Source organism: Patiria miniata, unplaced genomic scaffold (genome assembly GCF_015706575.1).
Source record: "Patiria miniata isolate m_02_andy unplaced genomic scaffold, ASM1570657v1 HiC_scaffold_22, whole genome shotgun sequence".
Classification (NCBI taxonomy): Eukaryota; Metazoa; Echinodermata; class Asteroidea; order Valvatida; family Asterinidae; genus Patiria; species Patiria miniata.
Genome location: NW_024037061.1, coordinates 10,398,430 through 10,420,471, shown reverse-complemented (window position 1 = coordinate 10,420,471; position 22,042 = coordinate 10,398,430). Strand labels below are relative to the sequence as shown.

Here is a 22,042-nt window from a genome sequence, read left to right as displayed (position 1 = left end):
TATGTTTGGTATTTTTCAGAAGTGCCATGTCTTCCTAAATCCCTAGACATAATACCAGACCAAAGCGGTATGTGGGGCAACACAAATTCTATGAGGTGATTCAAAAATGCTTTGCAAAAGTAAGCATTTTGGCTGTGCTTTGTGACGTCTGGAATAAGTTTGTTATGTTCCTGTACCTTAAGCAAGGCCTTCCTAATGACCCGCTCAAACTGCTGCTTGAACGGAGAATTTGGCGCTGTTAGAATGTAGTCTGTTTGAGTGATGTCAGTGTTTTCCTCATTTTCTTTTACTTGTTGTTCGTCGTTTCTCTCAAAATCGTCTAGTTCATTCTCATGCACAATGTCACAAAGGTTTTCGTGAGTTTGCTCAACTTTGCACTTCAACCTTTGGAAGTGCATCCTGACAAAATTGGTTGTTATATTTGAGCAGGTTAGTACTGTCAGTGATTCTATGATCTCCTCTGCTTCCTTTAGATCGGTGCATTTCAATAGAAGCCCGAGCCAGTACATCCAATCTTTGACATTTTTCCTGTAATGTTTCTGGCAGATGTTGGCAGCATTTTTCATGAAATGGCTGCCGCAACAGTGTACTATTGTTTTGTTTAAGTCGTCGCTGTCCGCTTGTCCGTTAGCTACTCTAAAACATCTCTGTAAATATTGTTGCACTGTCTCGCGGGTGACAATGTTCAGAACAGAAAGTAAAAGTGTGGCACTTCCGTCAATCATTATCATGACGGGATTTTGGACATTGTTGTGTCCGTATAGGCTTTTCTCGGATTGCAAAAAAGAATACAAAAAATTACAAATTGTGCTTGCATTGTGGCTGTTGGTTAGTAATGATGTGAGGACAAGAGGAGGAGATCCCTTAAGAGGGTGACGAATTACCAAGTCGTACAATTGATATTTTTTTCCGCCGGCTAGCTTTGTATTATTCTGCATTATAGAGCCAGTTGCATCAAAATAAATCACATCCTTTTGACAAATATAGTGATAGATTTTAAGGCTATCTTCGGAAAAAAGCATGATAGAAGGTGGGCAAACCGAAAAGAATCGAATGATGCCACCAATTTTCTTGTTATTATCAGTCTGCTTTAAGTACATATCTATGACGCTTTGCACTTCATTCTTATCTGACTCTGTACAAGTTTTTGCCTCGCTACTTATTTTCCGTAAGACGTCTTTATTTGGAGCATTGTCCCGGCATCCTGATTGAAATTCTCTGTCGGTCAAACGATTGAGGCTGTCAAGATATTCCCTCCTTGGTTTTTTTTTTTTAGTAGCTCCTTGAGGGACTCTCGTTTCGTATTACGCACAAATCGTTCCCGCCTCTCTTGTGAACTGTGCTTTACCTTTCCAGAAAAAAACAACATCGATCTTTAAACGCCTTTCATTTTTTACAAACATGTCATGAATACTGCCTCATAAGCTCTTTTGTTCTTGCTTGATATGAGGGCGAAGGCAACTGGAACCAGTTTTGTTTCCCCACCTTTGGACACAAAGGCATGAAAGGACACTAGTTCCTTGAACGGTGCTTTTACTACCTTGAATGTTCCATCAGTGTACCACTGTTTAACCACAGACAGCAACTCCAGTTGTTAATCTCAAGCCATCAGTAGATCTGTGCCGTTGTTTGCCAGACTTTGCCCCTCACAATGTCTTTCTGTAGAAAATTGCCTGGTAGGAAATCCTCATAAGTTAATCAAGAATATTCTTAGGAAGTGCAGGAGAGGTCTTGCACGATCAGTCAGCAGTGGACCAGCCTCAAAATCTAACATGAACTCTCATACCTTGATGTCGTCAGGGATGCATGCCGTTAATACCATAAGCCTGCCTTTAATCTCGTTTCTTCTTGTTTGACATGATCAGGGCAAAACCTGCTTTGTTTTGCCATCTTCAGACACCATGGCATGCAAGGATTCTAGTTGCTGGAACGTATTAGAGTTTACTTATCCATGATACATGGGCTGCTGTCCCTGATGGCATGACTTGAACCTCAACAGGTTGGTGGAAGGTAACACAGGAGGGCCGCGCTTCCATTGCAAGGTTCTTCAATCGTGTCTTGGCTGAAATACTGCCGCTTCAAGCTGCCCTAGTCGCTGTCCTTGGTGCCGCTGCTCGCTCAGAACCTGGCCTAGTGTCTGCATCTGCTCACGACACATCGATTTCATCTCATCCAATTGCTGCGTCAACATTTGCTGGAGAAGGGGTGGGTTGGAGTTGCTTGGCAGGGGTTGGACCGGGATGTCCTGCTTCACAGGTTGGGCTGTCTTCTCTACATCTTTACTACTGGCTTTTACTTGGGCCAAGCTTTGAGCAACCTCGTTCATCGAAAACAAGGATGTCTGCTGTCGTCTTATCTCCGCTGCCTGTCTCTCCTCCTCATCGATGATGTGCAATTCCCGGCGCACATCCCGGAAGGCCATGAACCTGGGCTGCATTGGCGCCAACCTCTGTTTGTATCGCAGATTTTTCAAACCAACCATGAACTGTGTCGACAACATTCTGTCACGGCTCTCCTCCTCAGTTGACTTCTGTCCACGGCGTCGCCTTGCCTTCTCGACCTCCCTCAGTGTGGATTCCAATGCAATCGCGTACTCCATTGGAGTCTCGTTCCCTCGCTGCACCCTGGCGTAGAATTTTGCCACGGAAGACAGGGCATTCTTATCCTCTCCGTACTCCTCAAGGAGCTCGGCGAAAGCCACCTCTGCGTCTACGCCATTGGGGGTCCTACTTTCCAGATTGAGTAGGACGTCCCTCGCTCTTCCTCCGGTGTGCCGTACCACCTCGTGAAATTGGAGGGCTCCTGGGGTAGTGCCTTTAGACTCGAGAAGGAATCTTACATCCCGAATCCAATCTTCCAGGCGGGGACCATGTTTCTCCTTACCGGTGAAAGTTTGCACGCTCTTCACTTGGTGGGTGGTGAGCATCCTCGGTTGAGGAGTGGGGGGCTGTCGGTCTGGCAGGGACGGGGTCAAAGTTGGCAAGGTGTAAGGGTGAAGTGGTCATCGGTTGACAGGCTGGCTGATGGTGCTGAGCTGGGGAGCTGTCTGTCTCCTTCACCATAGGGCTTTGGTGGGAAGGAGAGGTCTCGCCGTAGAAATAGGGCATTAGTCTCGGAGGAGTGCTTGGTGTCATGGGTGTTGGCACCAACATCTTTGGCTTCTCTGTCATTGGTACTGCTCCGCTTCCCAACTTAAGATACTGTGTTGGCCTTAAAGCTACCAGAAAAAAACTGCCTCTATTCAAATAAAATCCTGGCTAAATTCTAGAAGAAAATAATCCCTACCCGGACTCTCCACCAAAAAGAAAAAAAAAATGTAGCCCGGAAAAGTGGCACACTAGACTAAATCAAGCTAAAACGATAAAAAGAGTTGGGAAACTCGCTTGCTAAAAAAAACTTGTTTTGATCAAGTAGGGAAAAAACGCAAGGAGAATAAATAAATAGAGACAAACGACTGATATTAAATTCTCGACAAAAAAACAACAAAAATTTTAACGAATCTGAGGGCAACAAACCAAAAAAAAAGAAATCCAAAGTGTGACAAAGTATCGGCCAAATGAAGTTGAAACAAAAGAAAAACAAGTTGTCCAAAACCCAGATAAGCTAAAACTAGAAGGTTTTAAAATACAAAAAAATGACTTGCGACTAGCAACTGCGTGAACCTATGAACAAACAAGACTGTTATTCTAAAATGTAATTATAAAAAACACTGTCGAATAGTACCCCCCAAAAAAAGGAATTCAACCAAGGAACTGAACTTAAAAAAACAAAGCTCCTAAAACAAACCAAAAAAACCAACAACCAAATTAATCCAAGCGTCAAAGAGGAAAATTGTTCCTAAATACAAGGTTCCAACAAAAAAAGAAAAGTCCCTAAAAAGATGAAATTACCACAAAAAAAATGTTCTTAACCCGAAGAGTCCTAACAAACTTTCAAACCAATGGAATAAGGAAAAACAAGAAAACGAAAAAAACTAAAGGCCAACACGATATATAAGTGGGTTGCGAATCAAATACACAACAACTTCAACAACCAAAGAATGAACAGACCAAGTTGGAAAGGCAGGAATAGAAAACTTGGAAAAGTGAGTAGTGTGCACTCCACTGCCGGTCTGCAAAGTGAATAGGGTCTCGCAAAGGATTGCAGAGCACATGGCCTGTTATCAGTAGGCTCATTGTTTTAAGGGTCTAATTACAGTGTTGTTTTACCAGGGGGAAATCTACTAAGAAAATCATTTTCCAGGGGGAGGGAGGTTAACTTAATATATGAAACAGAGCACAATCTAAAATTGTCCCCTCTACACTAACAATGAAGAACCTAAGGTAGTCTTATTGGCTCCTTTGGGGCTCTTGAGTTGTTTGTGGAGGCTACTCCTCAAAAACACAGCGTCCCCTTCGTCACCGTCTGCAGAATAGTCCTCACTCATGACATGCACCTCTTCAGCTGCAGTGATGTACTTCTAAACCAACACAGCTTTTTCTGTAAATAAAATAACACAAACTTTTCAGGTGAGAGCAACCGTTTATCTTGTTGTCGGTTTCCATGACTGATATCTGAACTCTTTTTAAACATTTGACGGAAAAAAATAATAACCTTGTTGACTGAAAACTAGTAACATTGTTGATGTTTTGAGCCTGTAATGTCAAAATCACAATTTTTTTCTGCGAGGGATTCTCTGTGTTGTTTTTACCAGGTCACAGCCTTTGCTCTATTTTGCGTGTAGGGAGAAATGAAAGGCCTTCAGGCCGAGCTAACACCTCATTGGCAATAGGTGCTCCATCATGAGCTACCGGCATGACCAAAAATTCGAGTTACCAATTATTGTGTAAGGGGCCATTCAAAATGTTCAATGTTTTTAAATTGCGAATTTTTTTCAAATTATTTTGACCCACACACCCACCCACCCCTATTTTCGTGCACTTGCATGTATGCACTTGCATGCACTGTGCTTGACATCAGGGTGAAGGCAAGTGGAATCTGTTTTGCTTCCCCATCTTTAGACACATAGGCATTAAAGGACACTAGTTGCTTGAACGGTGCCTTTACTACCTTCACAGCAACTCCAGTTGTTAATCTCAAGCCATCAGTAAATGCTGTTGTTTACTTCTCGCAATGTCCTCTTGTAGAAAATTGCCTGGTAGGAAATCTTCATTCACTAATCATCGCCCTGAAGTAAAATAAATGTTGGCAATCTTGTTTGAGTGCAAAACTAGTACGGTACAGTGATCTTGATGCCGTCGAAATATCACTTCTAAAAAGTTTCTTTCAAAACTCGAGTCAAGCCGGCAACCCTCCTAGACGTCATCAAGTTGCTTGTGCATTTGTAAAATATATGTATTATAATCAAAATCAAGCAACACAAAATTAAAGCAATATTTCTTCTCTAAAAATGCATCCGTATGTGTAATTGAAATTAAACCAATCTCCAAAGTTTTCTGGTATAAAGTTTGAAACCACTGAAATTCTTAAGAACACATAAAGTACCTGGAATTTACATTATCCTTTATAAAGTACATGTAGTTCAGCACCACATTATATGAGAAATCTTATCAAAAGTAACACCAATCGTACTGATTTTTTGTACGGCAAGATGAAATTAAACAAAAACATTTTGTTTGTAGAATTTCACTGTCAATCAAGTACTTTATCATTGATAAACTTTAATATAAAAGAAAGCTTTACTTACCGTAAGTGAAAAGCTAAAGCATGAACTCATCTATAGTCCAATTTGGAACTTGTATTATTTTATTCATGATACCATCCTTGGTGACTAACCTCCAGTCCAACGGCAAAGAACACGTCCTATACCTTTGTTGTCGCTGGTGTCCCATTCGGGTAGTAGGTTGAACGCTTGGCAGTCTCTGTGATGCGATGGACTCTTCCTTGTACCAGACGTTGTAGTGCTGGCAATGTCTGCCAACCCTCGTTCCTCCTACTGTAGTTTAATCTCGAACACCTTGGTGGGTTTGGACGGTGAATTGTCCGCTTGAAGCCCCTTGAGAAATACTGCCTGGTATTCCCTCTCTCTGGATTCATGAAGGGTATGTCTGCCCTGTGAAGCTTGAAGAGGTGGACGTCTCTTTCGCCTTCACCACCTGACCCGGCATCAACGCTTCACTGTTCAGAAACCCAACCAGAGCCTCTCTTTAAGGGTCACATTGTCACTCTGCCTCAGCATCACTCTCATCTGATGTGACTTCCCTCCTGAGCAAGTCCTCGGTGGTGGTGCCGGCGTCCCGTTTTCTGTCTGCCCTGTGGAGCTTGAAAAGGTGGACATCTCAGTCAGCTTCACCACCTGACCCGGTATCAACGCTTCACTGTTCAGAAACCCAACCGGAGCCTTTCTGGAAGGGTCACATTGTTGTTCTACCTCAGCATCACTCTCATCTGATATGAGTTCTTCTGTCTCCGGGGCTGCAGGGGGTTCCCTCCTCAGGGCTTTGAGTGCCCTGGTGGACTTTCCTCCTGAGCTAGTCCTCGGTGGTGATGCCAGCGTCCCGTTCTCTGAAAGTGAAACTGGACTTAGATAAAGTGACAGCACCACCACTGCTCCATTCTTTGCCACTGACGTGTCAACATGCATTGGCTCTGGGGCCTCTTCTAACGGTGACGTCTCGTCCCCACGCCTCACCACTACCGGCAACTCAGGCGCCTTGCCTCACCATCCTTCAAGGCATTCTCATAAGGTCTCTAAGCAGGAACTGGATGTTTGTGTGACATTATGACACAAAATCCCTGGCTTTTTATTACATGTATATCATTCAAACTATCAAAAATAAATTAAAGGTTTTTGACAGTACTGAATGCAAGCAGATTGAGTTCGCATACGTGCCCATGCCAATAACACCCGTGATACTGGTACACGGTTTTGGTGTCGTGTTAGTATCTGTCAACTTGAATTCTTCTCTGGCCGAAGCATTTTTCTTCGCGATTAGCTTAGTGCCAGACAAACACACCCTCCGTATGCCCTCTCCAAAACAACCACTCAGTTGCTTTCACTCCAAACCTATGGCGCCTACAGGCTTAAAATAGTCAGCTTCCTTTCTTCTGATGAATGTTCCTATTGGCATTGGCTGCATAAGAGACCATAAGTAAAGTGCATTCACGTCAAACCCGACGACGTTTTCTCACAGCTCCTGGCCTCTGCAGTTGTAGGTCTTGCCTTTTTCATGTGTGGCTGGAACACGATGGATGGCCCACCCACGTTGTTTTTCTTGATTGTGTAGTAAAGGTCTTTGTTGGTCTCGTCAATGAGGCTAAAGTATACATCTTGTTTTTTGGGTTTGGTTTTGTGCCAGTTCTTGCTGCTGACAATTGATCATTTCGTCCAAATCCTCAAACACTCGTTGGTATTTCTCTTTAAGTACCACGTAGGCCGTATCACTAATACGGTGATCTCGTCTATACAGGTGAGAAGGGTGTTCCTCGAACACGAAACACGTGTTGCGTTTTCAAAATCTGGCACGTTACTTGCTAGACTCACACTGAGCAGCTGGTTGCTGTTCCCCCAATTCAGTCTTGTTGCCTGGTCATTGTTTTGTGACAGTTGTTCAAACTAGTACTCAAAATTGCAGGTACAGCGATACGGAAAAAATTTGAAGTCTTCGTCCAAGCGGATTCCCTCCTCATCCAGAAGTTCGAAGATGTTGGGGGGCAAGTGGTACTGTGGCCGTTGCAGTTTGTATAATTCACACAGTGTGCTTTATGGATTTCTTCATCGGACCAAGCGCGTCTGTAGTTTGTGGGATAGTTTCTTGTTTCGGCGTGGACCACATCCTGTCGACCAATCGTGTCGTTCTGAAGGTCGTCTGCCGGACCGACATCTTCGATTTATATACTCAGAGTTCAATCAGTAAATTGGTAATGTCCACTCTGTCTATGCACTTTGTTCATTGTAGCTGCTCCCTTGATTTATTCTGTTTATTCTGGTTCATGTATTCACGGAATCACAGGTTCAATTTCACGGATCACAAATCACAGATCACATAAAAACTGCAACAAAGCAAAACAAAACTAACTCTTAGAAGAATGCAAACAACTAATATAATTCGAGTCTTATAATATAGGAAAATCACTAATCTATACTGTGCATCTGAAAAAGTAGCAATAAACCCTAGAAAATATAAGGTCAAAGGTCATCCGAACAGTGATAGTGCACGCAGCAATAATCATCTCATGCAAATAATGTCATGAAAATCTGGCCCTAAATTCACCTAAATGGCACTTATATGGCACAAAAACTGTAATCATATAAAATTCCCCAATAATCAAACTTTCTCGGGTCCTGGGGTGGAGGGATGATCAAATTATACTGGCAAGAGTAGGAATCAAGAATTTAGAACAAAGACAAGCAATGTGTCATCAGTAGTAAGGACCATGTGTCTATGGTAGAAATGGAGAGCGCCCTCAAGAGAAGTGGAGAGTGCCACCAAGTGGCAAGCTTATACTCACTCACCAGCAGTTACAGGGACATTCCACCTGCGATTTTGTGTTTAACGTTTAAATTGCACGTGGGTGACGCTGAAGGTTGGATGATCTGGTAAAAACTGTTCTGCACTTTGCACACTCGTAATTTCTGCTGTACTTATGCAGATCACAAATGTATGAAAAGTGATCTTTGTACAAATTCATGTAGAGGGTACTGGGGTAGTTGCACAGGGTAAAGGGCCCAGGTGAACTCTTTTCTGGGGGAGCATCGTCGGCAGGATCAGTTTCGAGTTTCACCTTTGGACAGATCATCTGAGGTTATTCCCTTGTCTACTTTCTTACCGATAACCTGTTCAAATGTGGTTGCCAAATGCCGCGTGCATCTCTGGAGTGCATCTCTGGAGTGCGTCGAGATCTCCTTTTTGATGGAGTGCAAGCATTTAAAAAAAACGGAGGTTGCCATCATATAGTTGGCCGTCGTGGGCATTGTGGGTATGCCCCATAACAACTCGATTTTTGGCAATGTATTCCGGCAGGGTTACATGAGCACTGACGTAGAACTGAGGCATTTTGTTCATGCATACTGCCACATTGGTGAGAGAGACTACTGTCCATTTAGTGTCAAGGCATTGTTGCAGCAGGATTTCCAAGATGTCTACATCCTCAAAATGAGCGATTCACTGTTCAAGATCTTGCCGAGAGCTAACAGTAAACGGAGTACGCGTGAAACTAGCATTGTTGTCACTATATGAAAGTACTTCAGTTCACCCGTTTCCGTATGGCGCAATACAAATCCAAAGGAAATGCTGATTGTTGCACGACAACTCAACCGCTTGAAAACTGACTCCAGAATGTTTCTCATATTGACGCCAGGTGGCGTCATTCTGATGTTATAAATGTCTTGTATCGGTCTTTCGGTGAGTAGGCGTGATCTGAAGGTCCCCGAGTTCTCTCTGTAGATGTGGGATATATCATCTTCATTTTCATCTCATTCTTCAAGCCATTTGGAAGGCCCAAAAACATAGCCCTATGTCACGGACAGCGATAGGCAAGTCTGAATTTGTCGGCAGTCTTTCTTTTTTCTTCTTTTTTTTCAGTAGATCAACTGGAAAAAAAAGGAACAGAACTTTTACATACCTCATCCACTTGATTCTCGTGTACAGACGCTTGTTCAAGTGGTCTCTGAGGGGGATATCGACAGGATTGTAAACAAATCATCCATCCTGTTGATACACAAAGAAAAGCAAGTCTAAATAAATATCCCAACTGTGTTGCTTATGACAAACTTTCATACTATCAAAACGTAATATACATGTAGGACAATGCTCGCATGTTTACAAATATAAAACATACTTACAAATGAATTAAAACAGTAGGCCCCGAAATGTGTGGACAATATCTACCAGTATATGGAATTCCTAAAATTTCAAATTTATATAAATCCAAAATTTAACAATTAACATGTGTTTCCGTGGCTTTCTTGACTTTTTTTATTGCAACATGGGACAATAAGTTGGCTTTTGCAGAGTCTGCGTGTTTTCTAAGCACGACATCAGAGGATTCTTAGTTTCATTAAAACTAGTAATAAGAGGTGCAACTTTAAACGATGTTTCAAAATGAGAAATATCAATACATTGTCATTGGTATCGACCCTTGTCATTGGTAAAGCAGGTTAAGATTCTAAAAAGTTCTAACAAAATGGAGTTGTAGTTGGCAAAGTACAATAACGAAATACATTTTAAGAAACTTCAACCAAAAAATTAAAACTACGGCAACAATATTTATCGGTACACGTTAAATGGCTAGATGTTAAAAGCAAACCTTTTGCATTAAAAAACATATCCTTACGTTTTCATACATCTCATCAGCGATTCGTTGAATTTTGTCCAGTTTTCTGTCTGTGTAATCAGGACTCTGCCAAGGCACAGACATAATGTGGAAACAGTAAGTTGAATGTCTGCTCTCGGTGGATCAATCAGATATGAACCGGTCATATCTAAATATAGGCCCTACCCTCAGAAAATGTATTTCTTAAATAATTAGAATACATGTAAACACCGGCATAGCCAACAGAGAACTCTTTGTCGAACGTCTGTCTTCAAAGTAAAGGAAATCGCACATCAGTAAATTCCAGCTGCTGTTGTGTTGGCCTTGTGTAGACTGTTGGTGAGCTCATCTGAAAATGACAGATTGGGGATTTACACTTGTTTACGGCCATTCTGGAACCAGCTTTTCTTCCTTTTGTACATTGCTCGTCCCAATCGACCCATACTGCTGCAGAAATTGCTGGCTCATATTTGAATGTTTCCCCCTGTGTGAGCATGTGACAGAATGCATATTGAAACGCCACTCTCGTGCAGAAATGCCCATAGTCGACTCTTCAGAAAATGGTGGTCAAGTGGTAAGACATCTGGCGTTAGTAAGCAGGAGGTCCTGGGTTCGAGTTCCTCCCAAGCGATTCTCTTCTTACAATCACTTGAGGGCAACACTGAGTATACTGTGTATAAACAATCCACAATGTGATACAGGCGCTAAATTAAAAGCTCAGCATCATTTAAACCCTGTCCACATTTCTCCTACCAATGTACATTTGGCCGGCTTTTACTATGTAACTTTTGTTGTATTTCCAAGTGAGTAACTCAAGTTGCAACCTCTACAGAAGTAGAGAATTGAAAACCAAAATATGCGTAACTGACTTGGTTTATTCTGCCTACAAGTGTATGTAGCGGATGATGTCAGTATTTAAACAATTAGAGGAGAATGACGGAAAAGGTTTGTTTCAGAATATTTTGCCAGAGCCAGCAAAATATCCACCTTTGAAAAAAGTGACTAGGTGATCGGATTTGTCAAAGGTTGAAACAAACCTTTGTCACAATTGTCTCTTCTTATTTGTTGCTTGGATCACAAAGAACCTGGATGAGGGTCCTCCATTTCTTCTGCAAGAACAATTTCCAGGATTACGTAGGTGACGCTAGAATGGAATCCTTCAGAATCCGCATAGCCGCCTCAGCATAGTTGTTGGTGTTGTAGCCCCTGATCATCAGATGCACCCGAAATGCCACAGCCCAAACCTCACGTCTTTCAAATAAGCTGGTCAACGGTCAAGTATTGAATGTAGTTGGAATACCTGACCAGGTAAAAAAAAATAAACAAAAGCTTTCTTAATCTGAGTTGACATAAAGACCTAGAATTTATATCTTTTATGTCAACACCGATTTAGTATGGGACGACTGGCAAAGTAGTCGTCCCTTACTGGTACCTATTAACTTTGAGAAAACTGAGGTCTTCCCCATGCAAAGAGCTGCGTCAAATTGCACCTTGCTGATTACATTTACACAGCGAAGGTTTCTAACAAGCAATTGATGCTTTCTGGGGAAAAAATTAATACCCGCAAAATTACCGGACAAGAAGAGGGTCAAGCAAGGGCTCTGGTGAAGGCCTCTTCAACTGCACTGATGCTTGGGGCATAAACCATCAGCTTGGCATGGGTAAACAAGCTCTTGCAATGCTCCTTCTCGATACCATGATTTGCAGGCCAGACCCATCTCCACACTGCTTGCGCGAAGAGACGGGAGCCAGTGCTGGTGTGGCTCGTGCAGGCGAAGATGCCGGTGGTGGTGGCGACGACTCCCCTTCATGAACTCCCCCTCGTCGCTTTACCAATGACACCAGTGGCATGTCATCCTCTGAGTCTGACTCAAGCAACTCCTCTCTGCCGCGTTTTAGAGCTAGAAAGAAATAAAGGAAAATTATTATTAAAATTGAGCTTAAAAATAGTTAACCCAAAGGTTACAACCGCTCGGCAAGTTCATCGGCGGTGTAGAAGATGGTGACAAGTTTGAGGCAAAGTGTTTGGGCATTGGCCGACTTGTGGAACGCATCCATGTACAATGCTTTGGAGATGGCAAGGGTGTTGCTCCCGTGTCCAATGTGTACAGTGTCAGGGCCAGTCTCGATGACTGAGGGACCCTACTTGAGACAGATGGATGGTTGGGACTGCTGTGCGGCTGCCAATGATTTGATGGCCTCAGCCAGAGCTGCAGTGTTCAAATCGGACGATTTCCTTGCGGCTGCAACCTCTGCCTCAACGGTGGCAAGCCGGGCCAAGATCTGCTTCTGGAACGCAATGACCTCTTGCAACAGGTCATCACGCAGCGGGGGGAACAGCAGAGTGCTTATGAGGACCGATTCGTCAAAAGAGTCAGGTGGGGCTCTTGCGAAGGAGAAGGGTGGCATGAAAAAAGGCTGCGTGAAGAGACTTCTCTCCGAGAGACAGTCATCAGTGATGAACACTGCCGGTCCCTGCTCTCCTCTGCCTCCAAAACATTGCTCAGGTAGAATGGACTTCCACAGCTCAAGACCCTCAGTGATGGTTTGTTCCCGCTCATTGGATGAAGACTGTTGGTGAGCTCATCTGAAAATGACAGATTGGGGATTTACACTTGTTTATGGCCATTCTGCAACCAGCTTTTCTTCCTTTTGTACACTGCTCGTCCCAATCGACCCATACTGCTGCAGAAATTGCTGGCTCAAATTTGAGAATGTTTCCCCCTGTGTGAGCACGTGAGCATATTGAAATGCCATTCTTGTGTAGAAATGCCCATAGTCGACTCTTCAGAAAGTGGTAAGACGTCTGCGCTAGTAAGCTGGAGGTCCTGGGTTCGAGTCCCGCCCAAGTGATTTTTTTCTTACAATCACTTAAGGGCAACACTGAGTATACTGTTTATATACAATCCACAGTGTAATACAGGCGCTAAATTATCATACTTTCATTGAAACCCTGTCCACATTTCTCCTACCAATGTACACTTGGCTGGCTTTTACTATGTAACTTTTGTTGCATGTCAAAGTTAGCAACCAAGGTTTCAACCTCTACAGAAGTAGAGAATTGTGAACCAATATATGTGTAACTGACTTGGCTTATTCTGCCTACAAGTGTATGTAGCGGATGATGTCAGTATTAAACAATTAGAGGAGAATGCTGGAAAAGGTTTGTTTTAGAATATTTTGCCAGAGCCGGCAAAATATCCACCGCTGAAAAAGTGACGAGGTGATCGTATTTGTCAAGGTGATCGGATTTGTTGAAACAAACCTTTGCCACCATTCTGTTCTCGGTCGTTTGTTGCTTGGATCACAAAGAATCTGGATTTTTGTCCTCTATTTCTTCTGCAAGAACATTTTCCAGGATTACGTAGGATTCTGGGCATTGGAAACCTTCATTATATAGGACGTACATTTTTTTGAAAAATATGTGGTTTATAATATATTCGTGTGTTGATGATATAGAAGGTACCGGTACCACTTTTGCATTCGGCATTTCCTCCTAACCCACAAGTCCATTACAATATGGTATATGGTATAGTTGGTATACCCACAAGTCCATGGTGTACGGTACACAAATTAGCGTACCCACACGTCCAATACAAGATGGTGCACAGTTTGTCAAATGGCGTAAGCCGTCTTGTCTTTAATAATTATGATGTCATACTCGATAAATATCCACAGACCTCTGTATACTGGATGACATTTCCAAAACTCTCTACCTTGGGTGCTAGTGTTAAAGGGGCACTGCGTCCTGAAATTCTCAAAAATTTCATGTTTTGGATTGCTTACTTATCCTGTTTTGAACATCTGGTTGAAAGGAAACCAACCTAATGTCTTACCGTTCTTGAGAAAAGAAAAAAACACATGTTGTTTACATTTGACGCGGCGGACATTTTCGGTTATCCGTACACAAATTTTCCAACCATCGTGAAATATTTTCAGACAATTTAAAATGTTTCTCAGTGCCGAATTAATGTCTTTTACCTTTTGGCAGTGCCCGACCTTCATGGAGATAATATATCATGATAAAATATTGGCGTCAGGATGCAACATTTCCGAATTTTGACAATTACTAATGGTTTACCTGTCTAGCAACAGCTTCACTAATCCGTCAGGCAGCCACTTTCATTTCTTAAAGCCAGCCACCGGGCATATTCCTCGCCGCACACAAGCTTAAGATGTTTGCTATCTCGTTTTTGTCAATCGACCTCCGTTTATTAGCTGAAGATTGAAGGGGTCTTCCAACTTTTCTTTTACTTCGTCCACCTTCTAGTGCATGTTCTAAGCACGTGTTCATTTTGATGTATGACTACGTGCATACACTGCTAGCGCTGCATATGACCGCATTCACCTGGCCTATCTAGTCCCACCGCACTTCACTAGGCTGAACGGCTGCTGCAGCTAAAGTGCTAAGCGCAGCACGCGGCTGTGGAAGTATGCACGTTTAATTCGGTAGTTGTGGATATTTCTCATTATTTTCATTAATCTAAAACAGCGGCGGTGTTTTTCCCTATTTTATTCTTCACTCAACCGATGAACGCACACGCTTTTTTGGTGAATGTTTTCCAAGGAATATCTCACCGACTGGAATCACAACTAGCACCCAAGCAGCTCAACTTTTTGGGGTCGCAAAAGTGGACCCAGAAAGTCTTTCTCGCATGCCTAACACAAGAATAACACAACAACGCCCAGTTGTTAAAGGATAGTTGTGTGGATGTTTATATCCTACTTTTATATGTTCTTTCAGATTAACATCAGTTCGTTCAAAGCGCGTTTTTTAGCCCAATTGGGTGCATCCAGGATGCAGTGTCCCTTTAAAAACGGCATATCCACCTCACAGCAGTCAACAATTGTTAAATGTTAAATGTGCACATTTCTTCTACCAGTGTACATTGGCTGGCTTTCACTATGTGACTTTTGTTGCAAAGTTAGCAACTGAGGTTTCAGCCTCTACAGAAGTAGAGAATTGAGAACCAATATATGCATTACTGACTTGGTTTATTCTGCCTACAAGTGTATGTAGCGGATGATGTCAGTATTACACAATAAAGAGGAGAATGCTGGAAGAGGTTTGTTTCAGAACACTTTGTCAGAGCCAGCAAAATATTCACAGCGGGAACAGTGACATACATTACAAGGTGATCGGATTTGTCAAAGGTTGAACCAAACCTTTCTCCCAAATTGTTTCTTCTTACGTGTTGCTTGGATCACAAAGAATCTGGATGTAGTCCTCCATTTCTTCTGCAAGAACATTTTTCAAGATTACGTAGGATTCTTTGTATTTGAAACCTACATCATATCGGACGTAAAGTCTTTTAATAAATTGAGTTTTGTAATATATTAATGTATTCATGATAATGAAGATGGCACTTTGCAACAGGCATTTCCTCCTATACCAACAGGCCCACTTGAGCTTGTTGTGTGCTACGCTCCTCCATGGAATGTTTCACAGAAAATGCTACACAAGGCTCTAGAACTAGGCAGGAGCAGACTGCTCCTGTCCCATGACACATCATGTACCAAACAAAGAAAGTCTGGCACATAGCCGGCTTCTCCGTAGCTGTGAACTTACTTTAATCATCAAGTAACAATAATAACAATTTTGTTTTGAATGACAGAAGCAAAGAAAAACCGACTCTGGAAAGAAGTGTATGAAGAAAGAGACAGTTTGGTAGAAAGTGGTGAATGTGTCTAAAGATGAGGTTAATACTTTTGTGCCCGCCCTTTTGTTGGTGGATGGGGGGGGGGGGCATCACGTCAAAGGGGGCCATGTCCTCATCCCCCCGCCTCATTTTTTTTAAATTGGAGGACTGAAGACATTTTGTTATTTTTTACTTTTACCAGTGCGTATCTCCCTCACAAGCCAAGAGCTACACATTTTAATTGTAATTGCCCTCCTCCCCTTATGGGCACATAGCCGGCTTCTCCTTAGGTGCTTTGCATGTGTTAAAAACGGCATATCCCACATCACAGCAGTCAACAATTGTTAAATACATGTATTGGAATATTAAATGTCCACATTTCTCCGACCAGTGTACATTTGGCTGGCTTTCACTAAGCAACTTTTGTTGCATGTCAAAGTTAGCAACTGAGGGTTCAACCTCGACAGAAGTAGATGTTGTATTTGGCTGTCTTACCGGAGATTCCAACAAGGCTGGCTGGGTTGAGTCTTTGGAATCGAGGGAACGGATACAATAATACAAGGTGTTTACTGGAAGGTGCTGTTCTCAAGACTAACACATGTTCAGCTGGGCAGCTCAGGAGACACCCAGCTGCGCCATGCTTCAGTGACTTTATTCATGCTTTACTACGCTTCAGTGGCTAGGGGTGGCAACATATCCACTTTTGAAAAAGTGACAATGTGATTGGATTTTTCAAAGGTTGAAACAAACCTTTGCCGCCATTTTGTTCTTTGTCGTTTGTTGCTTGGATCACAAAGAATCTGGATGTTTGCTCTCCATTTCTTCTGCAAGAACATTTTCCAGGATTACGTAGGATTCTGGGCATTGGAAATCTACATGTACATCATATCATATGTGAAGTCTTTGATAAATTGAGGGTTTGTAGTATATTCTGCATTCATGATATACCGGTAGAAGATACCACTTTGCAACGGGCTTTTCCTCCTAAACCAACATGCCCACTTGAGCTTTGTTGTCACATTCCTCCTTGGAACCTTTTTGCAAAAAGGGCACATGTGTTTATCATCTGACACATTGAACACAAATGACAATCAAATCAAACCTCTGGTTCCTGCTACTACAGATACTCATTACCAGATAACATATCTTCTTGCATTCTTCTCGTCAGAAGTTCTTCTCCATCAAGTACAACAGGTCGTGGATGGTTGATCAGAAATAATCCTGTGTTGTCACATTCCTCCTGGACACTTTTCGCTGAAAGGGCACAGGTGTTTACCTCATCATCTGACACATTGAACGCAAATGACAATCAAATCAAACCTCTGGTTCCTGCTACAACAGATACTCATTACCAGATAACATATCTTCTTGCATTCTTCTCGTCAGAAGTTCTTCTCCATCAAGTACAACAGGTTGTGGATCAGGTTTCTAGCCAGGATGAAATTATAGCGTAGGGGTATTTGCACGAGATGAATCTGCGAGCGCAAAGCCCTTACGGCGTGGGGTCCGGGGCCCGCCTAAGGGCCCCGAAAAATTTTGAACCCCAAGATGCTCTGTGGTGCATTCTGAGGCATTTCTGAAGCTTATACTTGAATATTTATGGGAATATTTCTTACCTTTTTTTCTGCATTTCTGTGAAAAAAATCTATCAAAATGACAAGTCCAGCAATGGCAAAGTTTGAACATAATTCTCAAGCCTTTAATTACTTCCTCAGATTTTCTCTTAATTGTCTTGGCAAGGAAGAAAATCACAATAAAATGTACAAAAACACAATACAGTCTGTGCTAACTTATGAATACATGTACATGTATGTATTTAACCCATGAGTTTTTTCTCGTATCGTCTGTAAACCTGTCCGCAGATAAAAAAAAATACATCTGCAATTAAGAAATGTATCATTTGAGACCAAATTAACTCGACTGTTTCTCAACTTCTTTCTTAATAAGAATTGTGTGTTACGATGATTCTACACTCAGTGACCCAGCCACCCCCACATTGAGAGTGACTCCCCACATTGAAAGTAACAAAGATCATTAAATTTCTAGTCGTCTCTTCCTTCTGGAAGCCCACAGGTTAGCTGCTTTGTCGTAGTCAAAAGCTGCTACATCTGGACCCTCAATGGCAATCATCAGCAGATGTCGTAGCGTAGCCTCTCCCATCCGATTTCTCAAGGTGGACTTGATCCTTTTCATGGCAGAAAAGTTGATCAGAAATAATCCTTTGTTGTCACATTCCTCCTGGACACTTTTCGCTGAAAGGGCACAGGTGTTTACCTCATCATCTGACACATTCAACACAAATTTGACAATCAAATCAAACCTCTGGTTCCTGCTACAACATGTACTCATTACCAGATGACATTTTTTTTCTTGCATTCTTCTCATCAGAGGTTCTTCTCCATTAAGTACAACAGGTTGTGGATGGTTGATTAGAAATACTCTAGCACAAGATCTAACACTCTGATCCAGTAGATAGACATTATTGGACTGCACATCCTCTTTGATACAAAGGACATCAACTTCTCTTTTGTGAAAATGTGTGGCCCTGAAAAGGGCCGTTTGGCTTTTGATTGGTCCTGAAAATGACCGTTTGTTTTTGAGTGGTCCTGCAGAGGATTGGTTGAGTTTACATGGCTCGTCTGTGGAGATGGCTACATGCTACAAGGAGGGCCGATGTCATGAGTGTCCTGTGCATGTAGTCCAGCATCTTGACGATTCGCCCCTCCACTTGTCTTGCTCTCTGTCGTTGGTTTCTGCACATCTTAGACTCTCGTACAAGCACCATCTTAAGGTTGATCAGCTTGGCCACTTGTGGAGCAGGGGATGAGCTTGTACCGTTGTAGTCCATCTCTAGCAGCTTTGCAATTGAGCCTCCGATGCCATCCCTCAACATCATTGTTGGTCCTGCTGCTATGCTTGACGATTGACCAGTCAGTGGTGGCTAGACATTGCTGTCAAGCCACGTATCTTGAATGTACTTGAATAACTGCGTCAGAAGTGGTTCAGTGACCTTGGACTTGATCTTGTCAAACGAAGCTCGGTTGTGTTCTTGGGGCAGGAATGGTATAGACGTCAGCTCCTGGATCAAGTTGGCTGGCTTCCGGAAGCTTGCAGGGGGGAGCGTCAGGGGCAGTTCCCGCCATCACCTCCTCGATGATAGCACTAGCAGAGTGAAACATTGTCTTTTTTAGAAATGGCCATAACAGTTGTTGCAGATATTAGCTAATATATGTCAGCTAACAATGCTGATAGTTTTGCGACTGTTGTTGATGAGCAGTTCGATTGTTTGTTTGAAACCAGTCCAAGAAGCTACACTTATTAGCAGTACCTTTCAAACAAAACTGGCTTGTTTTGAAATATTTTTTTACACAAGCCTGCATAGAAATGTGGCTGCCAAAGAGTAGCTATAATGTTACAGTGCTTGGTTTAAACCATGTTCACCAGCCTTGGTCTAAGCACAGTATTTACCCCAGTCATCAGCACTGAGTTCAGTCAAATAGTTTCGGCCATCATCTCCGCTGTCAACTTCTGTTATGTACTGGTTTTCAGTTATGTTGCCCTCTGTTACTCGATCTGTGGGGAACAACAATTTTCCCTAGAAAGTTGAAATGTATAGGAGTTTATTAAGGGAAAATGTGGATCATAATACATGGTTCAGACTATAATCATTATCCTTAAAAGCACAGTAACCTATTGCCTACCCAAGTCAGTAATTTAGCCTTCCCAGTGAAAATAAGCAAGGTTCGGTGTCTTTGAGTTCTCCTTTCTTATACACACATCAAATATCTTCTTCCATTATCTCATTTTGTAGGGTACCTATACATGAATAATCAAACAGGTTCACATTTTCCTCAAATCTTCCCAACTTACGCCAGGAATGGCATTTTCATCAGCATTGTTGCTGTCCCCACTTTCGATTCAGGCTCATTCATGTACGGAACAATCTGGCCGGCTCTGTTTGCATGCGCCTCATCCTAAGTCAGAGATGAAAAACTCTTCCTCCGAAAGTCGGCTTCAACTTCGCTTTCTGATGACAATTCTGACATGGTTCTTACACAGTTACAAGCAAAGAACAAGAATACACGAGTGCAGTTCATGTACCAATCCACCGTGGATTTAGCATGAAAGACATATTTGTACGCCGGCTTCGACATCCGGGGCGTTCGATGTAAACAGGAACTTCTCTGGGCGGTTTGATTTGTAATATTTCACATTACCCGCACTTCAGAGCCTTTTGTCATTTTGACACCGACACTTGCCATTTTGACAAAGAGAAGTGTCATTTTGACCCACAAGACATCAAATCGAATCTGATCCAGATTCCGGGTCGAATCCGACGAGGACGTTTAAGAGCGCACGGTACATTTACAGCCTTATATGCTGGTTTGTTGATGGAATCGGCGCCAGTGCATGAAGAGCAGCATTGTCTTGAAAGAGCACTTCATGTAGCTGGGAAGTATTCAGGGAAAGGGGAGAGGAGAGGGAGATTGGAAAGAGGTGGAGGGAGGAGGGGTGAGAAATGACGTTTTGACACCGAACAAATTATCTTTTTTGACAAAAGCGTCGTTTGACACCAGAGCGGTTATTTTGACACAAGTGTGTCAGGCCAAGCCCGATTCCGAGTCAAAATTCCGGGTCGAATCCAACAGGAACATTTAAGAGTTAACAGTGCATTTACATCCTTATATACATGTATGCTGGTTTGTTGATGGACTCAGTACCTATGCAGGCGTGTACACGTGAACATGGTGAAGGGTAGAACTTGCATTGAAGGGTACTCCATTTATAGTCCGGGAGCTTATGACATGAAATTAAGTCCCGTGGTCACCGAATGATTAGAACATGCCTCCTAGCTAGATACCTAACAAGAAAAACCATGTTGGCAAAATGTTATTAGGTCGCTGGAAAGTATTAAGGAGTAGGGGAGGGGAGAGGGTGATAGGAAAGGGTCAGGGTGGTGGAAAGAGGGGCATCCTTTCACATAGTGGCTCTTTTATTATGGGCTGCTGGAAATATTGTTGACAGAATCAAATACTAGATTTCAGAGATGAAACTTTTCAGATTTTAATCTGAAATCAGATTTTTTTTACTTTTCCAATGAAATTTCAGATTTTTTTGCGATCCCACAAAAATGATTATTTAACGATTTTTCCACAAAATGTTTTTTTTTTTCATTATAATTTCCAAAAAAAGTCCATGAAAAGTCGATGAAAATGGCACATAAAAGACCAACGCTGATCAGAGCCTTTTCCGGCTGGAGAAAAGGTTAAATACTGACCTATGACATGGAAAAATTCACTGGGTCCCACATTGATGCGCTGTGCTGCACTGCACTGCGTGATGCTGTGGCGGCTCGGACCCAAGGTCCAATTTCAGATTTTTTTTGCCAAGGCCAGTTTCATCTCTGAGATTTGTAACTTTCTCGGCATGTTGGGATTGCCCTCACACTGTTTGTGCTGCTGCACTCTAAAATGTCCCGGGTCATTTTTTGACCCGGAAAAGGGTCAGGCCCCACATGACCCTTTTCCGGGTCAAATCTGACCCGGGACTTTTTAGAGTGTGAGGTATTCTTTATAGTCTGGTTGTTAACCATTACATCAAATCAAAGATATTGCTTTAGTTTATTATTTATATTAAGAGTTGTGCATTTGATAATACGTTTATAGAATCGGGGACAGTGAAAAGTGAATACAGTTTACAGATTGTTTATTTTATTTTATTTGTTATGGTTTTTTTGGGGGGGGTTGAGAAATAATTTTCCAGTCGTTTACCTTTACGAAAGTTTGGTGGTTTAGTTTGAAGAAATAGATAACTGAAAAATGATTTTGTGACGATCATCAATGTTTATGAGTTTGGCGTCATCTGAAATATATGTTAATATACAAAATGTATTGATGCAATTCTGAAATATTTGTATATTTTCTCATTGCGGTCATTTGTAGTATCTATGCATGACTCCATCTCTCTCAAAATATGTACAATTTGTTTGAATATTTTTAGTGGTGTTCCCTAACGTGGCGCACTTCGAAGCCTACCCGACTTTCCTCGTGTAGTGTTGCCAAACCTCTTTGTTGACAAACCTCAAATTCATGCAGTAAAAAACTTGTACTTTTACCTTATTAATGCTTGCTATTTAACCTCTGTGAACA

The 22,042-nt window shown here is 42.2% G+C and overlaps 1 long non-coding RNA gene and 1 pseudogene across 1 annotated transcript; one reads left to right on the top strand and one right to left on the bottom strand.

The window, feature by feature from the left end:
- Window positions 1-2,047: 2,047 nt before the first annotated feature.
- On the bottom strand, window positions 2,048-5,019 carry LOC119730038 (annotated as a pseudogene).
- Window positions 5,020-14,127: 9,108 nt separating this feature from the next.
- LOC119730184 lies at window positions 14,128-17,652 on the top strand. Its single transcript, XR_005271347.1, has 2 exons — window positions 14,128-17,087; window positions 17,306-17,652. It is a non-coding gene; the product is annotated as an uncharacterized LOC119730184 (long non-coding RNA).
- Window positions 17,653-22,042: the final 4,390 nt, after the last annotated feature.